A 7,709-nucleotide genomic window follows, 5' to 3' on the forward strand; every position below is an offset into this window, starting at 1 on the left:
TTCAGTTCTTTGTATACCTTGGATATTAGCCCTTTATTAGATGTAGAGTTGGTGAAGATCTTTTCCCAATCTGTTGGTTGCTGCTTTGTCCTTTTGACTGTGTCCTTTGCTTTACAGAAGCTTTGTAGTTTTATGAGATCCCATTTGTCAATTCTTGGTCTTAGAGCACAGGCCATTGGTGTTCTGTTCAGGAACTTTTCTCCTGTGCCCATGTGTTCAAGGCTTTTCCCCAATTTCTCTTCTATTAGTTTCAGTGTAGCTGGTTTTAGGTGGAGGTCCTTTATTCACTTGGAATTGAGCTTTGTACAAGGAGATAAGTATGGGTCAATTTGCATTCTTCTTCATGCTGACCTCCAGTTGGACCAGTACCATTTGTTGAAAATGCTGGCTTTTTTTCCACTCGATGGTTTTAGCTCCTTTGTCAAAGATCAAGTGACCAGAGGTATGGGAGTTCATTTCTGAGTCTTCTATTCTGTTCCACTGATCCTCCTGCCTGTCTCTGTTCCAATACCACACAGGTTTTTTTTTTTTTAAATCACTATTGCTTTGTAGTACAGCTTGAGGTCAGGGATGGTGATTCCCCCAGAAGTTCTTTTATTGCTGAGAGTAGTTTTTGCTATCGTGGGTTTTTTGTTATTCCAAATAAATTTTAAGATTGCTCTTTCTATCTCTTTGAAGAATTGAGTGGGACTTGATGGGGATTGCATTAAATCTGTAGATGGCTTTTGGCAAGATAGCCATTTTTACTGTATTAATCCTTTCAATCCATGAGCATGGAAGATCTTTCCATCTTCTGAGATCTGCTTTGATTTCCTTCTTCAGGGTCATGAAGTTCTTGTCATACAGGTTTTTTACTTTCTTGGTTAGGTTCACACCAAGGTATTTTATATTATCTGTGACTATTGTGAAGGATGTCATTTCCATAATTTCTTTCTCAGCCAGTTTATCTTTTGAGTAGTGGAAGGCTATTGATTTGCTTGAGTTAATTTTATATCCAGCCACTTTGCTAAAGTTGTTTATCAGGTTTAGGAGTTCTCTGGTGGAAGTTTTGGGGTCACTTAAGTATACTATCATATCATCTGCAAATAGTGAGATTTTGACTTTTTCCCTTCCAATTTGTATCCCTTTGACCTCCTTGTGTTGCCTAATTGGTCTGGCTACTACTTCCAGTACTATATTCAATAGGTAGGGGGAGAGTGGGCAGCCTTGCCTAGTCCTTGATTTTAGTGGGATTGCTTCAATTTTCTCTCTATTTAATTTGATGTTGGCTACTCATTTGCTGTATATTGCATTTACTATGTTTAAGTATGGACCTTGAATTCCTGATCTTTCCAAGACTTTCATCATGAAGGGATGTTGAATTTTGTCAAATGGTTTCTCAGTATCTAATGATATGATCATGTGGTATTTTTCTTTGAGTTTGTTTATGTATTACAAACAATATTATGATATTATGTATGTTTGTTTGTGGATTACATTGATGGAATTCCGTATATTGAACCAACCCTGCATTCCTGGGATAAAGACTACTTGATAGTGATGGATAATTGTTCTGATGTGTTCTTGGATTCGGTTCACTTGAATTTTATAGAGTATTTTTGCATCAATGTTCATAAGGCAGATTGGTCTGAAGTTCTCTTTCTTTGTTGGGTTTTTGTGTGGTTTAGGTATGAGCGTAATTGTGTATGAACAAATTGGGTAGTGTTACTTCTGTTTCTATTTTGTGGAATAGTTTGAAGAGAATTGGTATTAGGTCTTTGTTGAAGTTCTGATAGAATTCTGCACTAAAACCATCTGGTCCAGGCCTTTTTTTTTTTTTGTGGGGAGACTTTTAATGGCTGCTTCTATTTCTTTTGCGGTTATGGGACTGTTTAGATAGTTTATCTGAGCCTTATTTAACATTGGTAACTGGTATTTGTCTAGAAAATGGCTAAGGGTTTATCTATCTTGTTGATTTTCTCAAAGAACCAACTCCTGGTTTTATTAATTCTTTTTATAGTACATTTTGTTTCTATTTGGGTGATTGCAGCCCTAAGTTTGATTATTTCCTGCCCATCTACTCCTCTTGGGTGCATTAGCTTCTTTTTGTTCTAGGGCTTTCATGTGTGTTGTCAAGCTGCTAGTGTATGCTCCCTCCAGTTTCTTTTTGTAGGCACTTAGAGCTATGAATTTTCCTCTTAGCTCTGCTTTCATTGTATCCCATAGATTTTGGTATGATGTGTCATCATTTTCATTAAATTCTAAAAAGTTTTAGATTTCTTTCTTTATTTCTTCCCTGACCAGATTATCAACGAGTAGGGTATTGTTCAATTTCCATGTGAATGTGGGCTTTCCATTGTCTTTGTCATTATTGAAGACCAGCCTTAGATCATGGTGATCTGATAGGTTGCAGTTGATTGTTTGATTTTTTTTTTGTATCTGTTGAGGCCTGTCTTGTGCCCAATTATATGGTCTATTTTGGAGAAGGTATCATGAGGTGCTGAGAAAAAGGTATATTCTTTTGCTTTAGGGTGAAATGTTCTATAGATATCTGTTAAGCTCATTTGGTTCATAACTTCTGTTAGTTTTACTGTATCTCTATTTAGTTTCTGTTTCCATGAACTATTCATTGCTGAGAGTAGGATGTTGAAATCTCCCACTATTATTGTGTGAGGAGCAGTATGTGATTTGAGCTTTAGTAAGGTTTCTTTTATGAAAGTGGGTCCTCTTGCATTTGGGGCATAGATATTCAGAATTGAGAGTTCATATTGGTTGACTTTTCCTTTGACAAGTATGAAATGTCCTTCCTTATCCTTTTTGATAGCTTTAAGTTGAAAGTCGATTTTATTCGATATTAGAATGGCTACTCCAGCTTGTTTCTTAGGGCCATTTGCTTGAAAAATTGTTTTCCAACCTTTTACTCTAAGGTAGTGTCTGTCTTTGATGTTGAGGTGGGTTTCCTGTAAGCAGCAAAAAGCTGGGTCCTGTTTGTGTATCCAGTCTGTTAGCCTATGCCTTTTCATTGGAGATTTGAGCCCATTGATGTTAAGAGATATTAAGGAGAAGGTGTTGTTGCTTCCTGTCATTTTTTTGCTAATAGTAGTGGCATTGTTTGTGTGATTATCTTCTTTTGGGTTTGTTGGAAGGAGATTATTTCCTTGCTCTTTCTAGAGTATGATTGCCCTCCTTGTATTGGAGCTTTCCTGCTATTATCCTTTGTAGTGCTGTATTTGTGGGAAGATACTGTGTAAATTTGGTTTTTGTCGTGGAATATCTTGGTTTCTCCATCTATGGCAAATGAGAGTTTTGTTGGGTATAGTATCCTTGGCTGTCATTTATGTTCTCTTAGGGTCTGTATGACATTTGTCCAGGATCTTCTGGGTTTTATAGTATCTGGTGAGAAGTCAGGTGTAATTCTGATAGGTTTGCCTTTATATGTTACTTGGCCTTTTTCCCTTACTGCTTTTAAAATTCTTTCTTGGTTTTGTGCATTTTGTGTTTTGATTATTATGTGACGGGAGGTATTTCTTTTTTGATCTAGTCTATTTGGCATTCTGTAGGCTTCTTGTATGATTATGGGTATCTCATTCCTCAGGTTAGGGAAGTTTTCTTCTATAATTTTTTGAAGATATTTATTGGCCCTATAAGTTGGGAATCTTCACTCTCTTCTATACCTTCTATCCTTAGGTTTGGTCTTCTCATTGTGTCCTGGATTTTCTGGATGTTTTGTGTTAATAACTTTTTGCATTTTGTGTCTTCTTTGACAGTTGTGTCAATATTTTCTAAGGTATCTTCTGCACTTGAGATTCTTTCTTCTATCTCTTGTATTTTGTTGGTGTTGCTTGTGTCTATGACTCCTGATTTCTTTCTTAGGTTTTCTATCTCCAGGGTAGTCTCCCTTTGTGATTTCTTTATTGTTTCTACTTCCATTTTTATGTCCTGGATGGTTTTGTTCAATTCCTTCACCTGTTTTTTTTTGTGTTTTCTTGTAATTCTTTAAGGAATTTTTGTGTTTCTTTAAGGGCTTCTACCTGTTTACCTGTGTTCTCCTCAAGTTCTTTGATAGTGTTATTTATGTCCTTCTTAAAGTCCTCTATCATCATGATCAAAAGTGATTTTATATCTGGTTCTTGCTTTCCTGGTGATATGGGGAGTTCAGGACTTTCTAGTGTGGGAGAACTAGGTTCTGATGATGGCAAGTACCTTGGGTTGCTGATGTTTATGTTCTTGTGCTATCCTTTTGCCATCTGGATCTCCTTTGTGCTATCTGTGTTGACTCTGAGCCTATCTTTCCTATTATCTAGGTTGTGTCATAACTGTTTGGGATGGGTTTTGCTGCTGGGGTTAGAGCTGAGGTCCAAGATCTGCTCAGTGCTCAGGTGGAGACCAGAAGGAACCCATGCTCCGGTCCAGGAGTGAATTCCTGGGTCCCAGTGGGTCCCAGTTACTCCCTATTTGGGGTGGGTGTTGCAGCCTCCTTGCCTAGGATACTGCTCAGGTTTGAGCTCCTGGGAGCCCAGCTTCCTCTGGGTTCTGTGAGATTGGATGCAGAGTTGTCTCCCAGGATCTGCTGAGTGCTTGGGCCCAGACTGGAAGGTGCCCGTGCTCTGGGCCAGGAGTGAATTCCTGGGTCCCAGTGGGTCCTGGTTGCTCCCTGTTTGGGGCAAATGTTGCTGCCTCCTTGCCTAAGATACTGCTGTACTGCTTGTGTTGGAGCTCCTGGGAGCCCAGCTTCCTCTGGGTTCTGTGAGATTGGATGCAGAGTTGTCTCCCGGGATCTGCTCCTTGCCTAAGATACTGCTGTACTGCTTGTGTTGGAGCTCCTGGGAGCCCAGCTTCCTCTGGGTTCTGTGAGATTGGATGCAGAGTTGTCTCCCGGGATCTGCTGAGTGCTCGGGCCCAGAGCGGAAGGAACCTGTGCTCCAGGCCAGAAGTGAATTCCTGGGTCCCAGTGGGTCCCAGTTATCCCCTGTTTGGGGTGGGTGTTGCTGTTTCTTTACCGGAGATGCTGCCCGAGTTAAAGCTCCTGGGAGGCCCTCTTCCTCTGGGTTTTCTGAGGTTGGGTACAGAGCTGCCACCTGAGATCTGCTCTATGCTCGGGCCCAGACTGGAAGTCCCCTGGATCTTGTTTTTTAATTGCTGACACCACTTCTTGAGGGACTGTAGCTCTATTCAAAAAGGCTTCCCTGTTCCTACATTTGAAGTGATTTGTTTTATTTTTCTGCTAGTGATTTCAGAATGTGGGTTCCTATATCAAGAGTTAAAATATAATTGGAGATGATTTTTATTCAGAGTGAGAGATAAGGATGCAGCCTTATTTTTCTACCCATGGATCTTCAGTTTTCACCTAACCATTTGCCAAAGAGGTTGTTGTTTCTTCAATGTGTAGTTTGGGCATCTTTGTGAATCAAGTGACTGTTTCTTTGTGGGTTTATATTTGGGATATAAATATAAATCTTTTGACCTGCATGCCTTTGTGCCAGTACCATGTTACTTTTGTCCCTACAGTTGTATAGAATGATTGGAGGTCAGGTAAAGTCATATATCCAGCGTGAATATCTTTTCAATATGGATTTTTTGGCTATTTAGGTACCTTTGTGTTTTTTAGATGCTTTGAGGTTTTAGAAGCACACATTATTTCCCAGTTAGCTCTATCTGTCTCTGCCTCCAGCTCATGAATCAGATGTGAACTATCAGCTACTGCTTCAGTGCTATGTGCCTGCCTGCCAGCATGTTTTACACCATGATGGTAATGGCTTCTAATCCTCTGCAACTGACCTACAGATTAAATGCTTTCTTTGATAAGTTGTCTTGGCCTTGGTGTTTCTTCACAGCAATAGAAAAGTAACTGAGGCACTGGGAGGAAGTCACGTTTTGTACCCAGCACATTTGGCACAACTGCCTCATGACTATTGCTCTGTTGGTTATTGAAACCAAAGGAGCACATCAAAGGAAATTGATTTAATGTGCTTTTCACAGGGGTCATTCATCTGGCATTATCCTATTGAATAAAATGTTTCAGATTACATGTAAGATATGAGATTAGAGGTAGAAACAGAGGACAAATGCAAATTCCATTAAGCAGAGATTCTATGGAATGTAGGGTCAATAACTAATGCCCATCAGGGACATATATGCTTTTAGCTTACTGTGCAAATAGCACCATGGATAGTAACTGGCCAAGGTGTGAATGGACTATGAGGAATCTACTCATGGTACTTAGTTGTTGAACCTGATTCCTTGTTATATAAACCATGTTAAAATATAAAACAACTCAGGGGCCAGAGAGATGGCTCAGTGATGAAAAAAAGTGGCCACTCTTCTAGAGGAACAGGGTTCAGTTCCCAGTACCCAAATGGAAACTCCCATCTGCCAGTAATTTCAATCCCCAGGAATGTGGGATTCTTACACAGACATATATGTAGGCAAACCATCAATGCATGTAAAATAAAGATAAACAAGACCAAACAAAGAGAAGCAAATGAAACCAAAAGACCCCTCCAGAATAATATAAATACTGGATGTTCATTGTACTCTTAGAAGGAAGTGGTTAACAGCTGGATAGGTTTAGAGTATCAAGTGTGAATTTCCTCTATTGAGCAGAACTTATGTCCAGTTGGACAACAGTTGGTTACCTTTATAGCAGACATATTACTATTGCACACTTGTGTATATTTTTTTGTCACTTGTGAAGGAATTTCCTTTTTATTTCCATTTAAAGTTCGGTCTCCTTCCTTGTGTTCTAGTCCATAAATGGCTAATGTTTGAATTTCATGATATGTTTTCAGTGGAAGAGGGTAGAGGAAGCCTCATCATGTACAAAATCATGACCTGATCCTCTTCATGGCTGAGAATTCCATCCTTTTCTTGGGGTGTTACATGTTCTGTATGCCTTGATGCTCCTCATTTGCTGTTTGCTGAGGAGAGAAATGCAGGATTCCACACTCCAGAGCAACGTGCTCTGAGGTGGCAGAAGCACTTTCAGGTGATGCTCTTCCAATTTCCAGTAGTCTTCAAGATGTACTTGCACTCCTAAGGACATGGTTCTGTGACTGACTCTGGCAAAGCATGAAGAAAGCCCACTCTCCCCTTGGCCATCAGGAAAGCACTGTGCTCTAACGGAAAAGGGCATGTGGTCAGGGGGCATGCTGGACTCCTATATAGTACCACAGTGAGAAATGGCACCATTTGAGAACAAGTATGGGAAGCATGAATGGCTAGGTTCCCCAGAGACAATGAGACAGACCTGGACCTAGACTGATTCCACTCAAATTGTCTATCCTAATGCTTGCTCCCTCCTCCTCGCCTCGAACTGATCCCTCATGTTTCCATCCCCACCTCCAACTCTACTCCCTGTACCCTTCTGCATCTAACCACAATGTCTATTCTATTTCATTTTTCTGTTAAGATACATACATTATCCTCACCCTTGAGCCATCTTTGTTACTTAGCATCTTTGAGTCTGTCGATTTTAGCATTGTTATCCTTTACTTTATGGCTCTTGTCTACTTATAAGTAAGTACATACCATCTTTTTCTTTCTATGTATGCATTACCCCACTCAGAAGGATTTTTTCTAGTTGTATTCATTTGAATGCTAATTTAATGATGTCATTGGTTTTTAACAGATGAAAAGTAATTTTAATTGCCATTTCTTTGGTCACAAAGGATGGTGAACACTTTCTTCTTTTTATTTTATTTATTTATTTATTTATTTATTTATTTATTTAT

This window comes from Grammomys surdaster, unplaced genomic scaffold (genome assembly GCF_004785775.1).
Source record: "Grammomys surdaster isolate TR1022 unplaced genomic scaffold, NIH_TR_1.0 332, whole genome shotgun sequence".
NCBI lineage: Eukaryota > Metazoa > Chordata > Mammalia > Rodentia > Muridae > Grammomys > Grammomys surdaster.